This window comes from Sabethes cyaneus, chromosome 3, assembly GCF_943734655.1.
Source record: "Sabethes cyaneus chromosome 3, idSabCyanKW18_F2, whole genome shotgun sequence".
In the NCBI taxonomy this organism is placed as follows: Eukaryota; Metazoa; Arthropoda; class Insecta; order Diptera; family Culicidae; genus Sabethes; species Sabethes cyaneus.
In genome coordinates this window covers 111,280,516-111,304,948 of record NC_071355.1, presented here as the reverse complement: position 1 = coordinate 111,304,948, position 24,433 = coordinate 111,280,516, and the positions used below count along the sequence as shown (strand labels likewise).

The following is a 24,433-nucleotide window of genomic DNA, read 5'->3' as shown; positions in this document are numbered from 1 at the left end:
GTCTGTCTGTCTGTCTGTCTGTCTGTCTGTCTGTCTGTCTGTCTGTCTGTCTGTCTGTCTGTCTGTCTGTCTGTCTGTCTGTCTGTCTGTCTGTCTGTCTGTCTGTCTGTCTGTCTGTCTGTCTGTCTGTCTGTCTGTCTGTCTGTCTGTCTGTCTGTCTGTCTGTCTGTCTGTCTGTCTGTCTGTCTGTCTGTCTGTCTGTCTGTCTGTCTGTCTGTCTGTCTGTCTGTCTGTCTGTCTGTCTGTCTGTCTGTCTGTCTGTCTGTCTGTCTGTCTGTCTGTCTGTCTGTCTGTCTGTCTGTCTGTCTGTCTGTCTGTCTGTCTGTCTGTCTGTCTGTCTGTCTGTCTGTCTGTCTGTCTGTCTGTCTGTCTGTCTGTCTGTCTGTCTGTCTGTCTGTCTGTCTGTCTGTCTGTCTGTCTGTCTGTCTGTCTGTCTGTCTGTCTGTCTGTCTGTCTGTCTGTCTGTCTGTCTGTCTGTCTGTCTGTCTGTCTGTCTGTCTGTCTGTCTGTCTGTCTGTCTGTCTGTCTGTCTGTCTGTCTGTCTGTCTGTCTGTCTGTCTGTCTGTCTGTCTGTCTGTCTGTCTGTCTGTCTGTCTGTCTGTCTGTCTGTCTGTCTGTCTGTCTGTCTGTCTGTCTGTCTGTCTGTCTGTCTGTCTGTCTGTCTGTCTGTCTGTCTGTCTGTCTGTCTGTCTGTCTGTCTGTCTGTCTGTCTGTCTGTCTGTCTGTCTGTCTGTCTGTCTGTCTGTCTGTCTGTCTGTCTGTCTGTCTGTCTGTCTGTCTGTCTGTCTGTCTGTCTGTCTGTCTGTCTGTCTGTCTGTCTGTCTGTCTGTCTGTCTGTCTGTCTGTCTGTCTGTCTGTCTGTCTGTCTGTCTGTCTGTCTGTCTGTCTGTCTGTCTGTCTGTCTGTCTGTCTGTCTGTCTGTCTGTCTGTCTGTCTGTCTGTCTGTCTGTCTGTCTGTCTGTCTGTCTGTCTGTCTGTCTGTCTGTCTGTCTGTCTGTCTGTCTGTCTGTCTGTCTGTCTGTCTGTCTGTCTGTCTGTCTGTCTGTCTGTCTGTCTGTCTGTCTGTCTGTCTGTCTGTCTGTCTGTCTGTCTGTCTGTCTGTCTGTCTGTCTGTCTGTCTGTCTGTCTGTCTGTCTGTCTGTCTGTCTGTCTGTCTGTCTGTCTGTCTGTCTGTCTGTCTGTCTGTCTGTCTGTCTGTCTGTCTGTCTGTCTGTCTGTCTGTCTGTCTGTCTGTCTGTCTGTCTGTCTGTCTGTCTGTCTGTCTGTCTGTCTGTCTGTCTGTCTGTCTGTCTGTCTGTCTGTCTGTCTGTCTGTCTGTCTGTCTGTCTGTCTGTCTGTCTGTCTGTCTGTCTGTCTGTCTGTCTGTCTGTCTGTCTGTCTGTCTGTCTGTCTGTCTGTCTGTCTGTCTGTCTGTCTGTCTGTCTGTCTGTCTGTCTGTCTGTCTGTCTGTCTGTCTGTCTGTCTGTCTGTCTGTCTGTCTGTCTGTCTGTCTGTCTGTCTGTCTGTCTGTCTGTCTGTCTGTCTGTCTGTCTGTCTGTCTGTCTGTCTCTATGTTCCTCTTAGAATCGAAAACGACTGAACCGATCGGCGTGAAAATTTGCATGTAGAGGTTTTTGAGGCTACGGAAGGTTCTCTCGACGGCAAAAGTCCCCTCCCCCACTAAGAGGGGGGCGCTTCCATACAAATCTATGCCTAAAAATCAGAGCGGTTGTGTACCAGACACGACCGCATATATAGGTGACGCAGGACTACGTAAGTCTCTTTGTAGTAATACTGGCATGTATTCATGCTTGTTATCATTGGATTCTTCATGTATACATGCTATATGCAACATATATACATGTTACATGCGTTGTATGTAACATTTATCAAAGTAGTAACATTGCATACGTTCAATTCTCAAAAGATTGTGCATTTGAAAACAATTTAACAAAATCAAGAACACAAACTATTGCTTTCCTGCTACCTTACTGAAATTAAAGATTGTTTTTATTATCCATAGTTTCCCACGTTGAAGGGATTTTACCAATTCAATCCTATTTTATCAACAGCACATCTTTCCACTACACTTCTTATGAAACGGCAAGCATGCGTATTCATACAGAGTCGTATTATAACCGAATACTACAGTTGTAGCACATTTTTCCAACACAGGTATCAAGTTCACCGAGGTTTAATCGTCTCGCAGTAAAGAATTTGCGATCTGTTGGGACAACGAACTTGTGTCATTTTTTCTGGCACACTTCCCTAACACAGACATCAAATTGGACTAGGTTTAATCGCGTACGTAAGAAATCTGTTGGCACGAGGGGCTTTGTTACTCTCTCTGGCGTACTTCCCAAGCAAGGACATCAAAATGGTCTAGGTTGAACCGCGGTGTTAAGAAATCTTGTTGAAATGAGGAAACTTTGTCAGTTGTTTTAGCTTACTTCCCAAGCACAGATATCAAATTGGTATAGATTTAGATAATCGTAAAGAATCTTCCAACCAATCACGAAGCGAGAATTCTGGTAAAACATAAGCTCATTATTTTCAATTTTTCAATAGTTCAACATCAAGAATCCATACTTTTCTTCATTTGGGTCAATTCTTAGAAGATTTTCCAATCGATTGGTGTAAGAATATTGAAAAGCGATTGGAAAACCGCTGAGCTATTAGCGCTCAAAACCTTTCATTTTTCGTAACGCTCGCATTTTTCGATTTTTTGGAATGACACCCTATCTCAAAACTTGCCGTAAGACGTAGTCCTACGTCAAAAAATGGATTTCTGTCTGTTTTATGTTCCTTATAGAATCGAAAACTACTGAACCGATCGGAGTGAAAATTTCTGCATAACTCGAGAATTAATCAAGCAAATGGAACAAAATTTTACATGTGGGTGTTTCTGGAGACAAAAATTTTTTCTATGGTGAATTAGGACCCCTTCCCATTTTAAAAGTGGGGGCTCCCATACAAATGAAATACCAATTTCCTCATAACTCGAGAACTAATCAAGCAAATGGAGTTTTAGATGGCAGAAATTTTTTCTATGGTGAATTACGACCCCTTCGCCTTTTAAGAGGGGAGCTCCCATACAAATGAAATTCAAATTTCCTTATAACTTCAGAACTAATCAAGCAAATGGAACCAAATGTGGCATGTGGGAGATTTTGGAGTCTTGAATTTATTTTACGATAGTTAGAGACCTCTCACCCCTGTGGTAGAGGGATATGGACTCTCATACAAATAAGACAGAAGTTTTTGCGAAACTCAAAAACTAATCGAAATCGAGAAATTCGAGACTCTTCCATAAAACATTAGTCAATACAAGACCACAAAAACTATCTATAGTAACACTAGATCATTCAGGACGAGACGGTCGCGAGTGTTGCCGGTGACCCGCCGTCGGAAGCGCCGCCCATTGCACTATGGTCGAAAAAGCCAAAATTCCAGACAAAAATCAATATCTCGAAAACCATTGGCTCTGCATATTTCATGTATTCAGAAGATTTTGTTTAGAAAAAAAGACCTATCTTTTGGTATAATTAGTCATTAGGGTGGTGCACTTTTACTCGTTATAAAAATTTTAACTTTTTTGTCTTGCGATATAGAGCAATACTTTCTACTACAAAGTTGTAAATAATTTATTTTTCAGAAACTTTGCTGAAGAAACCAAATTTGTATCTCATCTGTGTATCTCTATACAACGAATTTTCTAGATTAAGTCAGGGTGGATCTTGAAAAAGCAGTTTTTTTGCTCTAACTTTTTTATTTGAAAACCAATTTGAAAACTTTGTTCGGATGACTTTTAGAACGTAAAATGATGCATGTTTTAAAGCTTCTAGATAGTTGCTATCTATTGTCTGAAGGAAGATATTGAAGTTTTGATTCAAAATATTGTAGTTTTCCACGACGTCTCACACTTCCGTTGGCACATATTTTCGAAAACGGAATGAATGGTCTAAAAGTACGTATCTGGATCTACAAAATACATGTAATGGCATTTTTCCAGACTTCTCCTATTCTGAGAAAAACGCATTTGAAAAGTAAGTATTTTTCCATATTCAGCCCCCTGTTGTCCAATATCTACGATCCGCAGGGCCTGGGGAAAAGTTGGGTTCGAATTCTGTTATAATCGACTCCCATTATAGCTTGTTTTGTTCCATGTACCCGTAAGCGTTGCTTCAAGGGTCATCCCTTACCTGTTTTTTTTCGCTCTACAGACACTATAAGCACGTTTGTTTCATTACTTTCTTCTACCGTCCCCTCCATCTATTGTAAAAAAACTACCGTTATAAATATCGCAGGTAAGTTAGAAAACGACGCTTTAAAACCTTTTTATTAAAAAGTAATATTGGGGGTACTTTTAAAGAAATGGACAAACGCGAATTGCGTATTTTTTCACAAAGAAAATGTGAAAAAATACGCAAGGAAACTCCGTCGAAAAAATCCGAAAAGTATGTGATGAAGTGTGAGGAATATTTCAACGCACCATTACTAATTCCTGGATAAAGTTTTGAAAATATTGCAATAATATCGAATGATTATGATGTCCCGACTACTTCATCGATTGATACCGCATTCTCATTAAACAAGTCTCATCGAGATACAAAAATTAATTTTATTTTATGCTGTGGACAAAATGCAGCCCGATTTTTTTTTGTATTGATAGGTCATCCTAAAAACATTTGGCCGAGTTGAGTGCTGAGAGAATGCGTAAAATCTCTCGTTATCAAGCCGTAGAAGTAAGCAACTGTGAGCTTATTCTGCTAGAATCAGTCTGCAAGGCGGCAAGCAAAATGGAAATACTTGTCTATACAAAATATTAAAAAAAATTATAGCAAATTCCAAAAACCTTGAAAACATTTTAGAATACCTCGAATTTATGTAAGTTTTCTTTCTAAAAAGATCAGAAGGTTTTTAAATAAGAAAACATACGCGATAGCTCGTATAACTTTTCAAAAGGACGAGAGATTCTCTTTGAGCCTCCTCTCTTTCACTTGCCACAGCAATGCAAATGCACTTTAAAACATCAGCTTTGCATAAACCAGTTGCTTACGTAACTGTTTATCTAAACATTAAGAAATTTATCGTCAAAAGAGAGGGACGCCAAAGAGAGTCTCTCAATGTTACTTAGGGCCTTTTGAAAAGTTTCGCGAGATAGATCTACACGCTTAACGGGAAACTAGCAGTCATTAACTTTTCGTCGGAAAGCCCAATTCCAGAAGCAGTTTTTGGGCCCAAAAGCGGGATTCTGTTTACAAAAATGCAAATCCTGCGTTCTTTTTGCCAATCTGCACACCGAATATATTGAACAGAACAGAACAAAATACATGAACAGATTTTTTGTTTCAAACAAAAATACTGCTTTTGAAATTGGCAGAATCGATGACGACTAATTCCGCCTTAAACAAAACTACGCAAGCGCAACACTTCAGTCCAGAGATGTAGAAAAACTCTTTTTTTTATAACTACTGTTTTTCATAACGATAGTTTTTTTACAATAGATGGTCCCCTCCATCTAGAAGAAAGTAATGAAACAAACGTGTTTATAGTGTCTCCAGAACGAAAAAACAGGTAAGGGATGACCCTTGAAGCAACGTTTACGGGTCCATGGAACAAAACAAGATATAATGGGAGTCAATTATAACAGAATTCGAACCCAACTTTTCCCCCAGGCTCTGCGGATCGTAGATATTGGTGAACCTTTGGACCACAGCGGACTGAATATGGAAAAATACTTACTTTTCAAATGCGTTTTACTCAGAATAGGAGAAGTCTGGAAAAATGCCATTACATGTATTTTGTAGATCCAGGTACGTACTTTTAGACCATTCATTCCGTTTTCGAAAATATGTGCCAACGGAAGTATGAGACGCCGTGGAAAACTATAATATTTTGAATCTAAAACTTCTATATCTTCCTTCAGACAATAGATAGCAACTATCTAGAAGTTTTAAAAAATGCATCATTTTACGTTATAAAAGTCATCCGAACAAAGTTTTCAAATTGGTTTTCAAATAAAAAAGTTAGAGCAAAAAAACTGCTTTTTCAAGATCCACCCTGACTTAATCTAGAAAATTCGTTGTATAGAGATACAAAGATGAGATACAAATTTGGTTTCTACAGCAAAGTTTCTGCAAAATAACTTATTTAGAACTTTGTAGTAGAAAGTATTGCTCTATATCGCAAGACAAAAAAGTTAAAATTTTTATAACGAGTAAAAGTGGACCACCCTAATGACTAATTATACCAAAAGATAGGTCTTTTTTTCTAAACAAAATCTTCTGAATGCATGAAATATGTAGAGCCAATGGTTTTCGAGATATTGATTTTTGTCTGGAATTTTGGCTTTTTCGACCATAGTGCACTGGGGGGCTTGCAAAACTCGAGATTGTGACAAAGATCATCCGAGATTCATGATTTATGTACAACACAGGTTAATTTGTGGCAATACGAAGTTTGTCGGGTCAGCTAGTAAAATATAAAAACGCTGAAACAAAATTGAACGACACGAGCTGTCACTTAAACGCAAATAATAAGATGCGGTTTATGTTGGCTATACCAACGATGCTGATTTTATAATTTTCTGGTGTTGAAAAAGAGGACAAGAAATATGTTTGTCTTCTCTCATGCAATGACATTTCCTTACTAGATTTAAGTGACGTGCGGATTAGCATCAAATATACTATTTCTCTATTCCGATGAATATTAACCAAATGATATGAAACAGACCCTTCGAAGTACAGAATAAGATTGACAGTTTTTTCACTGGCAAGTTCAACTGTGTACAGTTATTGGAAGTCCGTATAAAAAATACAAATATTGTAAATTTCCCACCCTTTCTAACGCGATGAATTGTAACCGTCGCGGACGAAATCGTCGCGAGTGTAATTTTCATTTATTTTGTCAAGTAAACCAATAATTTATTTGCTAGCTAAACAAGATGTATTCGTAACTCACCCACAGTCGCTTTTGCCTGCGATTTTAGGCTGCCAAAAAGTTGTGCAGCGTGTTTTATTACAAACGGTAAGGACAATATCGTGGCCGATATCGGCCGCAAATATCAAAATATTGATAATATCGGTCAGCTCAATATCGGCCTGATATATCAATATTTTAAGGACGGAAAATCGATAATATCAAATATCGATATAATATCAACAACCCTACCATATACAAATGACACACACAGATACATACACAACACATACCAAAACACTGAGACATTATTCAATTGTTGGGCTGAAACAAGACCCTCGGCGCCTGTGACCGATTTCATATTTTTCAAACGATTTTCATACCTTTGTAACAGAGTATAAGAAAGGTAAAATCTGTTCAAGCCTGTGCCCTATTAATAAATAGCAGTAGTATAGTTGTACTATTGAAAAAAAATCTGTTGTATTGTTTGGTTGATTTACATGGAAGAAACTATGATAATCCTAATTTAGGTCCACTCTAAAATCAGAAATAGGTCCACTCAAGATCATGTTGGGTCAAAGATCAAAACAAGGCTTTGCCAAAAAACGATATATTTAATAAAAGTGTAATCACGCACACTGTTTAAAGTGCTGATAATGTAGAAAAAATCAGAAGGGTTGTGTACAAGACACGACCGCATATATAGATGACGCAGGACTACGTAAGTCTCTTTGTAGTGATAGTAGCATGTATTCATGCTTGTAATCATTTGATTCTTCATGTATACATACTATATGCAACATATATATATGGCATTTTACCAATTCAATCCTATTTTATCAACAGCACAGAGTTGTATTATGATTTGAAATTGCTTGATTCTTTTCGGTGAAATGATAACTATGTTTGTTTAATGCGTGACGCGTTTCAGCCTACTGTATTCTTTCGGCCATCTTCGGACGCAAAACAGGCACGTCTAGTAACTTTAAGCGTTCAATGTCTATTCCGTGGTATCATCGGTTCTCTGTTGTGTTGATCCTCCGTGGGTTGGGTTGTTTTTCGTAAGTATAAGTATGTTGGAATCAAATAATTACCCAGGATGGTTCATCAACCGGCTTACCAAGCAAAGAACCCACAAACATTATAACAGCCTGAGCACTGTCGAAAAGCCTCAGATCAAATATGCATCTAGCACTTACATACCGGGACTCAGTGAAAAACTTGGCAAAATATTACGCAAGCATGACATCCAGCTTGCCTACAAACCTAAAAACAAAGTTAAACAGAACGTGTATAGCAAGCTGAAGGATCCTATCGCACCAGGGAGGCAGACAAACGTCATATACTCCATCCCGTGTGGTACTGACGACGGCAAAGTATACATCGGGCAGACAGGGAGGAAGTTGGAGGTGAGGGTAGCGGAACACAAGAACGACACTAAGAAGAAGGATGCTAGAACTGGACTAGCACAACACACTATCCATGATGGCCACCTCTTCAAATTTGACGACACCCGAATAGTTGCAAGAATCGATGACCAGGAGACCAGACTCACAGCAGAGGTATTTCACATTAAAGTGCTCGGTGAAGATAGAACGGTCAACCTGCAGCGTGAGTGTGGAAATTTCAACACAGCATACGACGGGTTAATACCAAAACTCCGTCGCATACAAACGAAAAACAACCCAACCCACGGAGGATCAATAAGCACCATAGCCCCTCCCTGAAGTAATACCGATAAGGTGGTTCCAGGGGGGATTGAGGCTGGAGACTCGAGTAGGGTTTTAGTGGGTCTGGATCCTCACGCCCCAGTAGGGGGGTCGGTATACCAAACCCCACTCCCTGAGTTGTCTTCTCAGGTGTCTGATAGCAGATTTCCCTACTCGTTAAAAAAAACAAAAAACACCCACACACATACACACACACACACACACACACACACACACACACACACACACACACACACACACACACACACACACACACACACACACACACACACACACACACACACACACACACACACACACACACAGAAAATGCTCAGTTTTCGAAACTGAGTCGAATGCTATATGACATTCAGCCTGCAGGACCTTCTTTCCATTTCCGGTTTTCCGAGTGATTTCTATACCTTTATACTATATATTTATATAGTAGAAAAGATGTTCCTGAGAAATTAAATAGTGATTATTGTAGCAGTAGAAAGGCTAGGTCACGCCGCTAGATGGATTAATTCGGGTTTTGCCGAATTAATCCATCTAGCGGCGTGACCTAGCCTTTCTACTGCTACAATAATCACTATTTAATTTCTCAGGAACATCTATAATTATACTTGTAAGCGTCATTTATGTTACTTGATGAACACCTTATTTAGTTTTATAATATTTACGTGATTTTTAGAAACATAATGTAAACACAAAAGATAATTTTTGCAGATTTGAATGAAGATATATAGAGTAAGGAGGGGTAAAAGTGCGATGAGGGTAAAAGTGCGATTCAATGATTTATCAATGCGGATTCCGAGTAAATTGACTACATTGCCATGGATGGGTGAGTACTTTGACAGCTTAAATCTATCATAAACATTTGTTGTTTACGAATCATAGTTACTGAGTTATGGGTAAATGTTATTTTAGAACGGTTTTGATGTAATATTTCGTTGTACGGCAAATACGATATCAACAGGAGGATATTACTTATTGACAAATTGTAGCAGCGTTTTACATCACTCAGATATCTCTCTTGAAATTGCGGTAACAAGAATTTACAAAATATATTTTGCTCTTCCATAATTTAATCAAACCCCGTCAAGTGCCTAGCGGGGCAAAAGTTCGATTTATTGACGGGGTAAAAGTTCGATTCATGGTTCGAGAATCTAACTCATTTTACTGACGAGACGACGACACTATGCAAGTCCTTGCGACGCTGTTCGTCCGTCAGTGTTATAGCCGCGATTCTCAACGGGGTTGTTCGGGGGAAAGGTTTCGTTTCTATCACGGAGCGAAAAAATTCCAGTTTGTTTCAAACAAAATTTTTATAACAACCTAAAAATATTTTTGTTTTAAAACGAAATTCTATTTGATTCAAGAAAATAACAGTTTTGAATTAAAAATAAAGTATTGTCAAATTGAGTTTTCGATGTAAATATTTTCATTTCAATCATACATATCCGTTTGAAACGAAATGCAATTTCTGTTTGTGCGTAAAACAGTCATAAATGTGGTTGAAACTTCATTTTTACCTTTGTTATAGAGTAAGGATGCGATTTAATGATTTATCGGTGCAGATCCCAAGTAAAACGACTACATTGGCATTAATGGGTGACTACTTTGTCAGCTTGAATCTAACGTAAACTTTGATTGCTTACGAAGCATAGTTGCTGAGTTATGTGCAAATGTTATTTTAGGGCGGTTTTGATGTAATTTTTTGTTATAACGGGTAATACGATATCAACAGGAGGATATTACTTGTTGAAAATTTGTAGCAGTGTTTTACATCACTCGCATATCTGTTTTGAAAATACGGTGAAAAGAGTTTACAAAATATATTTCGCTTTTCCATAATTTAATCAAGCCCCGTCAGTGGAGTAAAGGTGCGATTCACGGACGGGGCAAAAATGTATAGCTTATATACAGCTTTTGGCACTATATTACAGATACTAGAAATGGAAAATCTGCAGAAAACTGTGCTCTACAGATGTTGGTCGAAGGAAAACAATGTTTTTCCGCTGATGAAACAAAAAACAAACGTTTGGGAAAGTTTCGATCTGTCGGAGGCTGCAATACACCAGCGCAAAATAGGAAAGGTGTAAATTGAGAATATTCCTTACCGAAACATACCGCAGATTGACGATAATATGGTTTTGTTAGCTACTGCTGTGCAAATTTCATGGATTCGAGCTTCAAACTTTTGCGCCGCGGTATTCGAACTTTTGCCCCGCTAGTGGGGTAAAAGTGCGAATCGGCACTTGATCAGAAGAATGAAAAATTTATTTTCAATAACACTATTATTGCAGATGATTTATAGTTGAATGTAAAGACATTGAGTAGCTGCATCACAATAAAATATATTTTGTTGTTGTCCTTCTTTGTGTCTCGCGAAAATTGATGACAACTTCAAACATCGCACTTATGCCCCGCCCTACTCTATATATAAATATATTTATATATATATATTTATATATATATATATATATATATATATATATATATATATATATATATATATATATATATATATATATGTATCTATACCTATAAAGAAGGATTTCTGTCTGTCTGTCCATATGTTCCTTATAGAATCGAAAACTACTGAACCAATCGGCATGAAAATATGCATGTAGAGGTTTCTTGGGGCCAGGAAAGGTTTTAGTGATGGTTAGAAACCCCTCCCCCCACTAAGAGTGGGGGGGCTCCCATACAAATGAAACACAAATTTCTGCATAACTCGACAACTAATCAAGCAAATAGAACAAAATTTGGCATGTGGGTGTTTTCGGTGACAAGAATTTCTTCTATGGTAAATTGAGACCCCTCCCCTCTTTATAAGGGGAATTATAACTCCTCTCCTCTTTAAAAGGGGGGGGGGGGGGGCTTCCATACAAATTTCCTCATAACTCGAGAACTAATCAAGCAAATGGAACCAAATTCGGCATGTGAAGGTTTTCGAGGGCAAGAATATTTTATATAGTAAACTAGGACTCCTTCCCACTTTACGAGGGGGGGCTCCTGTACCAAAGAAACACAATTTTCCTCATAACTCGAGAAGTAATTAAGCAAATGGAACCAAATTTGGCATGTGGGTGTTTTTGGAGACAAAAATTTTTTCTATGATGAATTGGGACCCCTCCCCGTTTTAGGAGGGGGGGCTCCTATACACATGAAATACAAATTTCCTCATAACTGAAGAACTAATCAAGCAAATGGAACAAAATTTGGCATGTGAAAGTTTTCGAGGGCAAAAATGTTTTCTATGGTGAATAAGGACCCCTTCCCACTTTAAGAGGGGGGGCTCCTATACAAACGAAATACAAATTTCCTCATAACTCGAGAACTAATCAAGCAAATGGAACAAAATTTGGCACGTGAGTGTTTTGGGAGACAAATTTTTTTTCTATGATGAATTGGGACCTCTCCCCACTTTAGGAAGGGGGGCTCCTATACAAATGAAATGCAAATTTCCTCATAACTCGAGAATTAATCAAGCAAATGGAACTAAATTTGGCATGTGAAAGTTTTCGAGGGCATGAATATTTTCTATGGTGAATTAGAACCCCTCCCCACTTTAAGAGGGGGGGCTCCTATACAAACGAAATACAAATTTCCTCAAAACTCGAGAACTAATCAAGCAAATGGAACGAAATTTGACACGTGGGTGTTTTTGGAGACAAAATTTTTTTCTATGATGAACTGGGACCCTTCCTCACTTTAGGAGGGGGGGGCTCCCATACAAATGAAATATAAATTTCCTCATAACTCGAGAGCTAATCAAGCAAATAAAACCATATTTGGCATGTGAAGTTTCTGGAGGCAAAAATATTTTCTATGGTGGATTAGGACCCCTCCCAACTTCAGAGGGGGTGCTTCTACACAAATGAAATACAAATTTCCTCATAATTCGAGAACTTATCAAGCAAATGGAACCATATTTGGCATGTGGGTGTTTTTGGAGGCAACCATTTTTTCTATGATGAATTAGGACCCCTTACCTTTTTAAGAGGGGGGCTCTCATACAAACAAAATACAAATTTCCTCATAACTCAGAACTAATCAAGCAAATGGAACCAAATTTATCATGTGGGTGTTTTTGTAGGCAAGAATATTTTCTATGGTATGTTTTCTATGGGTTTCCCCACTTTAAGAGGGGGGGGGGGCTCCTATACAAATTAAAAACAAATTTCCTCATAACTCGAGAACTATTCAAGCAAATGGAACCAAATTTGACATGTGAATGGTTTTGGACGCAAGATTTTTTTCTATGGTGAATTGAGACCCCTCTTTTCGTTAGAAAGCGAGTTATGGCCCATCTCCCCTTTAAGAGGGTGGGCTTCCATACAAATGAAATGCAAATTTCCTCTTATCTCGAGAACTAATCAATCAAATGGATCCAAATTTGGCATGTGGGAGTTTTAGATGGCAGATTTTTTTTCTATGGTGAATTACGACCCCTTCCCCTTTTAAGAGGGGAGCTCCCATACAAATGAAATTCAAATTTCCTTATAACTTGAGAACTAATCAAGCAAATGGAACCAAAATTGGCATGTGGGAGATTTTGGAGTCTTGAATTCATTTTACGATAGTTAAAGACCTCTCACCCCTGTGGTAGGGGGATATGGACTCTCATATAAATAAAACAGAAATTTTTGCGAAACTCAAAAACTAATCGAACTCGAGAAATTCGAGACTCTTCCATAAAACATTAGTCAATACAAGACCACAAAAACTATCTATAGTAACACTAGATCATTCAGGACGAGACGGTCGCGAGTGTTGCCGGTGACCCGCCGTCGGAAGCGCCGCCCACTGGGGGGCTTGCAAAACTCGAGATTGTGACAAAGATCAGCCGAGATTCATGATTTATGTACAACACAGGTTAATTTGTGGCAATACGATGTTTGTCGGGTCAGCTAGTATATTTATATAGTAGAAAGGCAATACGCTCTCTCATTGAATATTTTGCTTCGTCTTTTTCCTCGCTCAAGTGCGCTGCTTTAAGCATTAAATTCACGTAAATTACGAATTGCGTAAAAATAAATCGCATAAGCAGCTTCAACACTTGTTAAACCGCTAGATCGGTTGCCCAAAGTATTAGAAAGTATTCTTATCCGTAAATTCATAATTTTACGACGACAAAAATTCCGCGATATCGTCACGATTGGCCATAACTCAGGAAGAAAACTTAACGCTATCGTAAAATTTTTGTCATCAAAAGCTAATGAATTGGACTTGATATTGTACTCAAATCAGACTTGAAAAGGAAAGTGAACTTAGAATTGAACTTGAAATTATACTTCAATTGGATGTGACGCTGGTATCAAATTGGATCAAGTTTGGAACTGAAAGTTGGACTTTAAGTTGAACCTATTTACTGATATTGCTTAAAAACTAAACTTGAAATTTTCCTTAAAATTGGATTTGAAATTGAGCATATCAGACTTTCGTTTGGACCAATTCAGACTGGAAGCTGGAACATGAAATTAGATGTGAAAGAGAACTTAAAATTGAAATTGAGATTTCACTTGAAATTAGGCTTGAAATGGACGTAAAATTACCGTTAATTTTTATGGAAGCTGGGACACGTGGCAGGTTGGCCCATGCCAGTGATGATGCGTAATATTTTTAGTGGTGGAAGGCATATTGCTTTTTTTATTAATATCTCAATTAGTTACAACTAGCATCATCCGGGAATACTTGCAATACCTTTGAACTTTGGCTTGGCATAACTTTCGAATAGACTAATCTCAAGTTTTTAGTCTTGACCTTGAAATGCTGTCATACATATATATTAATATTTTTTTGAAACGATGGTTCTACAATTGATGAAGGGACGGTAGGGAAAGAAATGAAAATTTTTTGGTGAAGGTGGGGAAGAGCGGAAAGGAAGGGGGAGGGGGGGGTATTGGTAGCTATGCTTGACAAGTAGTCATTTTGACTCCTACCTTTTGTCCAATACTGGAAGGTGCATGAGTCGAACCAAGCTGTAATCTGAGATTACAACCGGATTCGAACCCACAACACCCGCCAGGGCATGTGGTTCGCTGGTACTTGTACCTTTGAACCATAGAGGCGCTGGACAAAAGGAGACCGCAAAATCCACTTCTCAAGGATAGCGACGCGTTAGGTTGGGTTATCGACACATATTGTGCCGCTTCCTACATCAATTGCAGATTACCACCGAGCGAGAAGTTTTTTAATCTAACTACTGTTTACTTTCAGGACGACGACACTATGCCGGCCCTTACGACTTGCAAGGTACTGCACGTGACGTTGTTCGTCTGTCAGCTTGTGTTAGCCGCGTTTCTCGGCGCGGGTTTTCGAGGGAAGGCCCCGTTCCTATGTAATAGACTAATCTCAAGGTTTTAGTCTTGACCTTGAAATGCGGTCATACATATATATTAATATTTTTTTGAAACGATGGATCTAAAATTGATGAAGGGACGGTAGGGAAAGAAATGAAAATTTTTTGGTGAAGGTGGGGAAGAGCGGAAAGGAAGGGGGGGGGGTTCCTGGAACGAGCGACAGCGAGTAAGGAGAGGATCGTGAAATGGTACTTTCCACAAAAAAGTTTTCCGTGAAATGGTACATTCCGCTTAAGGTTTTTCACAAAATGATATTCGGTGTAGTGTTGTACAATCATGGCGAATATTACTATCCGCTTTCTGGCTATGCAATGAGGGGAAAGGAGAGTTGTTTTCTACTTTATTGTGAGGAAAAATTACAAATTTGTATATTAAACCACCCATTCCAGGTAACTAATAAGCCTTAACGTAAGCAGCAAATCAGCGTATCTGGCATTTTATACTGCACGTTATTGTATGTTAGCTTTTTGACTGCAGAGGTGTTGTAAATTGGCATTTAAAATTGTATTCAAATTCTTCGTGTCGGTAATTAGCTGTAAATTAGCATTAAGCAAGAGTGTGTAGTGATGTCCGATTTTTTCAGTTAATCGATTAGTCAATAATCGATTACTTTTTAGCCGGCCAATAATTGACATCGATTAATCGGCGCTGCATAACCGGTTAATCGAAATAATCGATTGGTTATAACCTTTACGTTCTGTAACGGGGCGGGATGGGTTTTGTGGCAGGGAGCAGTGACAACCGTCACTTAAGCGCCAGGCAAGGATTAACTTGTCGTGAAGGAGCGTGTTTAGCGATACAATCCCGATCCGGCTAGAATACCTCAGGGCAGGTCCATCAAACGCTAAACTATAAACTTACGAACGAAATGCCGACGAACCTAACATCGGTTGAATCCGTTCTGCCGACTCAACAGGGGGACAAGAGCAACCATCGGCTAGTGCAGTGTTCCCTAGGCGTCCTTCACTAACCTACCGGGGTCTAACTCGCGAACCGATCTGGGGGGAGCACATTCGGAGACTCACACTTTCCGAGGATACATATCGTAGCAAACACCATTTCGAGGGTTAACAGACCTTTATTTACACGTTTGGCTTAATCTAGTGGTAAGTTTTCTTCAGTTTTTCTTACGGCCTGCTGCTTCTTGTCGACGAAGGGTCTCTACTAGTGGTTTCGTAGACCGCTTACAGATACGAAGTGGGTGACAAATGGTGAAACGAATGTTTTAGTTCGACTGGGTCCGACATCCGGTAGCCGGTACGAACGGTGGTGAATCCACGGACAGTAACGATTGTTTATGCGGTGGGTATAGCATACGGTTGGCTCTTCGGCGATCGGTTCCTACGATCGATGGTGTATAGGGCCACGGATGGTAGCAACTGCCTACTCGCTCGGTGTGTTGCTCGGAGAATCGGATCACGCACTCATGGTCGACACATGTTGAGGCCGACTGACGACGGTCGCGCTCTCAAGCCCTAAGGGAAGACCTCCGTTTGAAGGAGAGTGCTGGTGGTATTTTGCTTCGTTCCACTAGGTAATCTAACCTCGCTTTAGCCCCTATATTTTCTAACCGTGTTTTTTTCCACTTTACTTCTACTTATTGTATCTTTTCCGAATACTAGTTTACTTCACTTTTCGTCTTCTCATGTATCACTTTGCGTCTTCTAACTTCTAGCTCTTTCCAATCCTGCCTGTCGTCTCTTAGGTGGTTATCTTAAAAATCGCTCATTCCCCAGACTGATTTGCCTGTCAAGAACAGGACTTTACGACGGGACCGATGATTCAGCTTCGGCTAGTTTCGCCAGGTTCCATCCGGTGGGCATTAGCAGTGTTTGTTTACTGTCGCGGTACCCTAACCGTTTTTCGGGGATAACGGCAGGTAACAGGCGAATTATTGGAAAATACATCAACATCTATCTGATTTCCACGTAAATGCACGCATACTAATGCAAACTACGTTAAATTCAGGTAAATAGTTAAATTCAGGTAAATAGCAACAAGCAGCAATTAGCAATAGATCTTTATCGACAGACTTCACAGCCAGCTATTAGAGTACAAGGCAGTTACGGAGCTATTGCAACAATCCTACTGACTCTATCTTGGAGCACCGCCTAGCTGAGATTTGAACATACGACTACTGGTTTCTTAGAGCAGCATCGTACCTCGAAACCAACGAACTGGCTGATTGCGTGTGGTGAGCGCCTGCCACTGTAATAATTAAATTTGTTGGAAATTGTCAAACAATACAATTTTAAATAATCCGGCATAATCGATCGGCCAGTTAATCGGTTATCTAATAATCGGAACATAAAGCAATCGATTAAAAATTAATCGATTATTTTAGCGGATAATCGATTAGTTTGATTAATCGAGAAGTAATCGGGCATCACTAAGAGTGTGAGTGGTGGTCTAAAGCGCTAAATAGGTCCACACAAGATCAATTACTCTACTACAAGTGTATAAAGGCGATAAATAAATAGCAATCAGTACCACTACACTAGCAGCCACCGGCACCGCCGCTGGCGGATGGTTATCTCTAGACATCTCGTGTTTTATTTTACTGTGTGAAGAAGCCAGTTCCGTTAGTAATCGGACTATCCTAACGACGATCACGAACAGTATTAATTTATTGTTAAATGTTTGTCAGTAAAACTGTCATTACTAGTGCAGCCAGTTTATTCGTATATTTAAAAGACTGTTAAATTATCTTCCTAAAACGCTTCGATTTCTATTTTAAATGATGAATATGTTGGTATAACAAAGATTCCTAATGGTGATATTAAGTGGATTTATTTACGGGTTTTCATTTTCAGATTAGAATGGAAGAATACAAACAACACAATCTTGCAGCAAAGATAATGCAAATTGAAGAGGATCATTCAGTTTTGACTACTTTTGTTAACCTGTTTCAACAGACAATATTGGAATATGCACCATTCGAGGTACGTATGTGAAAAATTTTCTGGTACGAGTTTTGAATAGGCACTATCAACAAACGTAAACATACTATTATAACTTCAGTCACTGATAATTGCGAACGTAATAAGTATTAATCTTAAACAAACAGGACACTCTACTTCTCGTTCTTGAGCACTAACAGATGAAATATATAAATAAGTCATGAATCCCGATCTCCGATTTGAATGAATTTGAAATGAAAAACTTTTGTCATGTGCAGAAGAAACCATTCCACAGTGGTCCAGAAACGAAAGTTAAGTGGAAACTTGCTTTTGCGGCTAATCGATTTATAATAGCTCCCTACAATGTTCAGCAAAGTTGTTCAACTCTAAAAGACAATTAATACGAAATCAACGACTAAGTTCCAGTTTGGCTTGTAAACACATAATCCATAATAACTTTTTAGAAGAAAGAGATAGAAGGATAATTTCTTCTACAAAGTTGTAGCTTAAGACTATATAAGTAACTTTGCCACAAACATAGTAGGCGTATTTTAGTCGTTTCTAACTTACAGGGTGTTCTATAAAAAACCTCTCAAAAATCACTTTTTCGCTGATTACTTCAAATGCAATGGTTTTATTGCATCATAATGTTTTACAAAGTTGGTTATCTTATCAACAGACATATTTTTGTAGAATGTTGTATGTTGAAAACTCATACGTATAACGAGTTCTAACGTTTTTCCTGTGTTTTTTAGTCTTTTTTGGAATAGAATATCTCAAAAAGGGGCAAACGAAAAAAAATCCAACTTGGCCGTTTCTGAAAGCTTGGAGTTTTATCTCAAACATATGTGAAAATAAAAAACTGGTTTTTTCTCTAACTCGAGTAATTTCAGTTTAATTATTTTATGTTTGACCATTTTCTACCATGTTCTAGTAGTTTCCAATATCTTCTTGAAGACGATTAAAGTTAACATGTCAATAGTAAAAAAGAAATTTGTCGTACCTTGACACAATTTCTTCTGATTGTCACGTAAAATAGTCTTCGAACTCCGGATATGACATCAGTTTTCTATCAGCATCAGCTGTTTTTGATAAATATCTATCCTTCGACACAGATAAACAGACATAACTCTTGGAAGAAAAATCTACAAAAATTATCGTTCCTCACATTTAGCCTGAACACTAGCACCATATATGATCGACATTCCCAAATATCAAAGAGCAATAGGAGTATCCCTCGAAGTAGCAAGTACTTTTTATGGGGAATTCCCTTTCTTTCGTCAAAAAAACGCAACTGTGACCAAAACTTCAGTAAGAAGGAAAACGAGTGTTATGTCTATTTGTCTGTGCTTTCAATTTTCATTATTTTGCAAATATGCTCAATCTACCATCAATAATCTTTTAAAAATAATTTTCAATAAAAAAGCAAAAAAATATTGGTTATTTCATACGTATTACGTATACGTATTCATACGTTCAAATGTCATTTTTTAATCACAGTATATAACAGTTAATAAGTATATCAAAACAGGCAAAGAGGTAAAAGAGAAAAAAAACTTATAGATCCTTTTCGCAAACTTCAACCACCTTATATCAGAATATCGCTGATTTGGAAAACAAACAGGGTAGTAATTTATTAGAGAGATTCAATAAATGTTTTGTTTTCGAAATATTTTATTATTGATAGCAATATAATATTTTACTATATTAATAAATGGTTTGCGCTTGGTGGAAGCTCCAGAATACGTGTACAATACGAACGATTTTTGTATTGCAATGACTGGATCGGACGACAGCAGGAAGCGTTTGAACCAAGGGGTGTGTCACTTCGCAATTTTGCATTAGCTTTTTACATCATTTGTATTCATTGCAAAGATGCAAGCAAGATTTTTTTGCTGCAAAATTTTTTTATTGGCTGCAACCGTGGATGCAAAGCGATATTTGCAGTGATTACAGCATTTGCAGGCAAGACACTGTTGAAAAAATATTACTTTTCCCTTGATATGTTGACTTTAATTGTCTTCAAGAATATATTGGAAAATACTGCATGGTAGAAAATGGCCAAACATGAAATAATTAAACTGAAATTACTCGAGTTAGAGAAAAAACCAGTTTTTTATTTTCACATATGTTTGAGATAAAACTCCAAGCTTTCAGAAACGGCCAAGTTTGATTTTTTTTCGTTTGCCTCTTTTTGAGATATTCTATTCCAAAAAAACTAAAAAAACACAGGAAAAACGTTAGAACTCGTTATACGTATGAATTTTCAACATACAATATCCTACAAAAATATGTCTTTTGATAAGATAACCAGTTTGTGAAACATTGTGAAGTGATTTTTGAGAGGTTTTTTTTATAGAACACCCTGTAAGTTAGAAACGCATAAAAATACGCCTACTATGTTTTTGGCAAAGTTACTTATATAGTCTTAAGCTACAACTTTGTAGAAGAAATTATCCTTCTATCTCTTTCGTTTAAAAAGTTATTATGGGTTATGTGTTTACAAGCCAAACTGGAACTTTCATTTCGCATTAATTGTCTTTTAGAGTTGTACAACTTTGCTAAACATTGTGGGGAGCTATTTTGAACCACAAAAAACTTTCCACTTAATTTTCGCTGCTGGACCACTGTGCATTCTTTTTTAACAGGTTTATTGACCATTATTGACTCAGTGAAGATCAGTGATTTTGATAAAATCTGTGAGTTATCGCCACACGCACAGATCACGATCCGTACAGATCATGACAAACAGTGAATCTTTAGCGTTGATCACAAGATTTTGTTCTCTAAACAATCTCAACAGTCGATCACAGTGTTACATCTTACCTAGCTGCGAGAAAAAAGGTCACACATTTGTGTTTGTATTGTGCTTCATACGATGCACACAGCCAATCGTCTGTATCTGTTATATTTCTCAACGCAATCATGCAATGAACATGATCTGACATGAGGTTTGTCATAATCTGTGCGGATCGCGACAGAGTGTTTGTCGCTTACAAGTAGTGATGTCAATTAATCTGAATCTGATCGCTTCTATGATCTTGATCACTAGAAGTGATTTTTTTCCATCCCTGTTCAAGACTTACTTTTATAATGAGCATATATGTTTTCGTTTATGACATATTTAAAAATCATAACTCAAAAACTATTGATTGTAAATTTTGCAGAAAATATTGTTTATTTACGCTTTTCGTTGCTATTTTGTCATTTATTTTCCACGAGCAGTGAGTAAAAATGTTTATCAAGTTGAGTTAGTCGGTTTCTATGCGGACAAATTAAAAGAATGGTGTTTTTGGCATAACAAAACACGCTGCTGCTTGCTAGTTGCTACCGTTAATCTAAAAGCGACAAAACTCAAATACCTAATATTTCATAACATTTAAATATATGCTGCCTTTTGCAGGGAGAAGTACAAGAATAACGAACATTCGAACTAGATAATATTACAACTTGGATGCACCCTAAAAGTTCCCTTCAGTTTACTCAATATGTTTCTATATGTAGCATGTTTATATCTGACAATCTGCTAACCTGAAGGTTGACCAGGCTATTCTTAACACTAATTAAAAATAAACTCACAATTTTGTGGATATTAAATTACAAATACAGCACTTTTGCAAAAGTCACCGCCTACAAATTTTAATTCATAAAAGAAGTCGTTCCTGTCTTGACTTTCTAATGCTTTACAGCATGCTCGTACACGAAAACTTGCAAAAATGTCCAATTCCCTTCAACAATATCAAAATAAATAAAGTCTCTGTGAATTATGTGTTAAGAATTCCTGCAATCTTACACCTGGAAGTGAATAGACCTCCGAAAACCATCTATTTCTCTACATAACCATGACTTTACACAATACAATACCCGCAAACCACATTATTTATGTTGTAAACTTATTACTAAAATACTAAAAAGACTAAAAATACTTAACTAAAATACTTTTGAGTACTACTACCGGACCACAAATTCTGAAATATTCAAAATAAACGTTAGTCAAGCACATTTTGCATACAATTTTGCCTGGCTTAGAGATTTTGTGTGCCCCCCAGATCACTAACACACTTGCACTTAGGCAAAAGCCCTATATCGCTATTGAGTTTCTGATACACTTATTAAATTATATGCATGCCTGTACGTACTGAGGTTTACCCTGTCATCAAAGTTTACTCAACTTTACCCAGTCAATCCGCGCTGCCAGTACTATCCCACATTACAGCAGTACCTAGCTAGGACTCACTGCGTTCCTTTGAGCAGTACACATAACCTTAACAGGGACTTCACTGTCAAGAGGCTTCATCGCGTAATATGGAATTCACCATGAAGGGTAAATGAGGGGCCTGAGAATAACACCATGCTAAAGTCACTTGAAATCGAGTGGCCCCTGATCCTACTAAGGTTACAACCCAATGTCAATGTTTGTCAATAAGTAGACTCTGTAACATTGCGGCTACGGAGCCCCTCTAAGAAAAAGATTATAAGGCTTGTTCGCGACAAAATTTGGACACCTCTAAACACACACAGCTTCGGAAATACATTAACAATGAGTGAAATATTTTGCAGAGTGGTAGACTTATGTCTGTTCTTTCTGAAAATAAAAAACTTTTTTATGTTACAAGCGCTCAGCGCAAAATGGCGTCGAAAGAAGAGCAGGTGCGAAAAGCAATTGTGTGCGGTCGCAATGAAATTCCGGATCTTTCGTTAAGAACTGCCAAAACTTGCCAAAAAGCTTGGATGTCCTCCAAGCACTGTTCACAGTGTTTTAAAATCGTTCGATACTCGTTTGACAACAGCTAGGAAGAAGGGAAGTGGAACAAAAACGGATCTGAGGATCCACCACAAGGATGCGAAGGTAAAACAAATATTACGGAGGAGACCAAATCTACGTACTACTGTACTGTAAAAATGTCGCCAACATTCGTGCACACTTCTAAGCAACGACAAGGCATGAAGTCTTTCAAGGTGAGGACTGTGCCAAACCGTAATGATAAGCAAAATACGACGGCCAAAACACGCGCTCGTAAGCTTTATCGCGAATATTTAACGAAGTTTCCTTGCGTTATAATCCCAAGTAACAATTTCAATTTTAAGGTGCACTTGAAGAAGTTTCCAGCATTTGCTGCTTAAAACTGATCTCAAAACTTGTAATTCTACAAAACTGCGATAAAAGAACCATAAAACCCTTATAAGGCGAGAGAGGCCCACACTAAAGAAGGTTCTCGAGAAATTTCCAAAGATCCTTTTAAAACTTGTAATTTTTATCGATATCTATTTATAATGGCTTCCAAGAGTCGCTTGGAACAAAAAGAAAACCGCCACAAGTGTTGATGATTTTATGGTTGTCTCTTCAAAGAACACTTGCAAGACATCATACACTTTTCACAGCCTTAAATGTTTTAAATTGACCAAGAGTTATAAGCTATGAGCATTCACAGATATTGCTATTTCGAAATGAGTATAAATGAAAATTGAAAATAAAAATGGTGATAAAAGTAGCTGCTTTGCTGCTCATAAATGAGAAATTTTTCATGCCACGCTTGGTTTGTCGATGTTTTGTGACATTAAAGTTAGAAAATTTTAACGCGCCAGTTATTTTTGCTAGATTATTGAAAAATTAAATTAATAAAAAATATTAATGATTTCATGAAGAAGTTGATAGCTACCAAATTTTTAACTAATTGTGGCAAAAAGGCTTTTATATGTCTAAACATTTATTTAAAAAGATAAGATCACTAATGACATTGCATAATACCATATTTATAAGCGCCCATATGCAATTGACTACAATATCAAAAGTAATCAAAATAGCCCTGTTCGCCATTTTTTCAATGGTTTTATCTAAATCAACCCGAAAGCGCTTATTAGACTAACATTTCTTGCACAAGACAAAGAAAATTTTTCCAGGAGCGCGATAAGTTCATCAATACTTATTGTATTCTTGAAGAAGACAAGTTGCGCTTGAATAAGAATTGTTTGAATTACTTGAGGGCACCAAGTTTTTGCAAGGTAACCATTCTAGTATAAACAAAGAAAACATCAACAAAGTATCGACGTAACGTGTTGTTTGTGCTCTTTGGACTGCACGACAGTTCCAAGCGTTTAATTTACAATCGGTACAACTGTTTTTAAAAATTATGCTTCAACTGCTTCAAACATTTTCTATACAAAGACATCTGATTTATGAACTCAATATTTAGTTTAAAAATACGAAAAGCACTAGACCCCGCACCGCCTCTGGCAAATGCATCATTACCGGCATTGTTCTTCCCCAGTCCAGTTAGTCCTGAGATCTTTATTGTTTTGTGACTTCGCTGATTGTTCATATGAAAGAGTTTTCAAAATATTAGACAGATTTTCGCGTAATTTTCGTTTAAAAGATCTGTATTCTTCAATTTTCCCCAGGTTCAGACGCCCATTTTGAAGATTAGTTGTTTACATTAGAATGTTCTTATTCAAGAGCATAATTTCTCTTTCAAGAATACACGATTTTAAAAGAGTTTTATGGCAGTATTGTTAAGATAAACGAATCTTGCAGAAGAATGTCATAAGTTTTTGTCAA

The 24,433-nt window shown here is 37.9% G+C and overlaps 1 protein-coding gene across 1 annotated transcript in view; it reads left to right on the top strand.

Moving 5' to 3' along the window:
- The window catches only part of LOC128744243 (clathrin heavy chain), a 356,313-nt gene extending 338,432 nt beyond the window's left edge, over positions 1-17,881 (top strand). The window contains exon 8 of the mRNA XM_053841098.1: positions 17,791-17,881. The gene's annotated coding sequence lies outside the window, so the exon portion shown is untranslated. The remainder of the gene's footprint in view (positions 1-17,790) is intronic.
- The last annotated feature ends 6,552 nt before the right edge of the window (positions 17,882-24,433 follow it).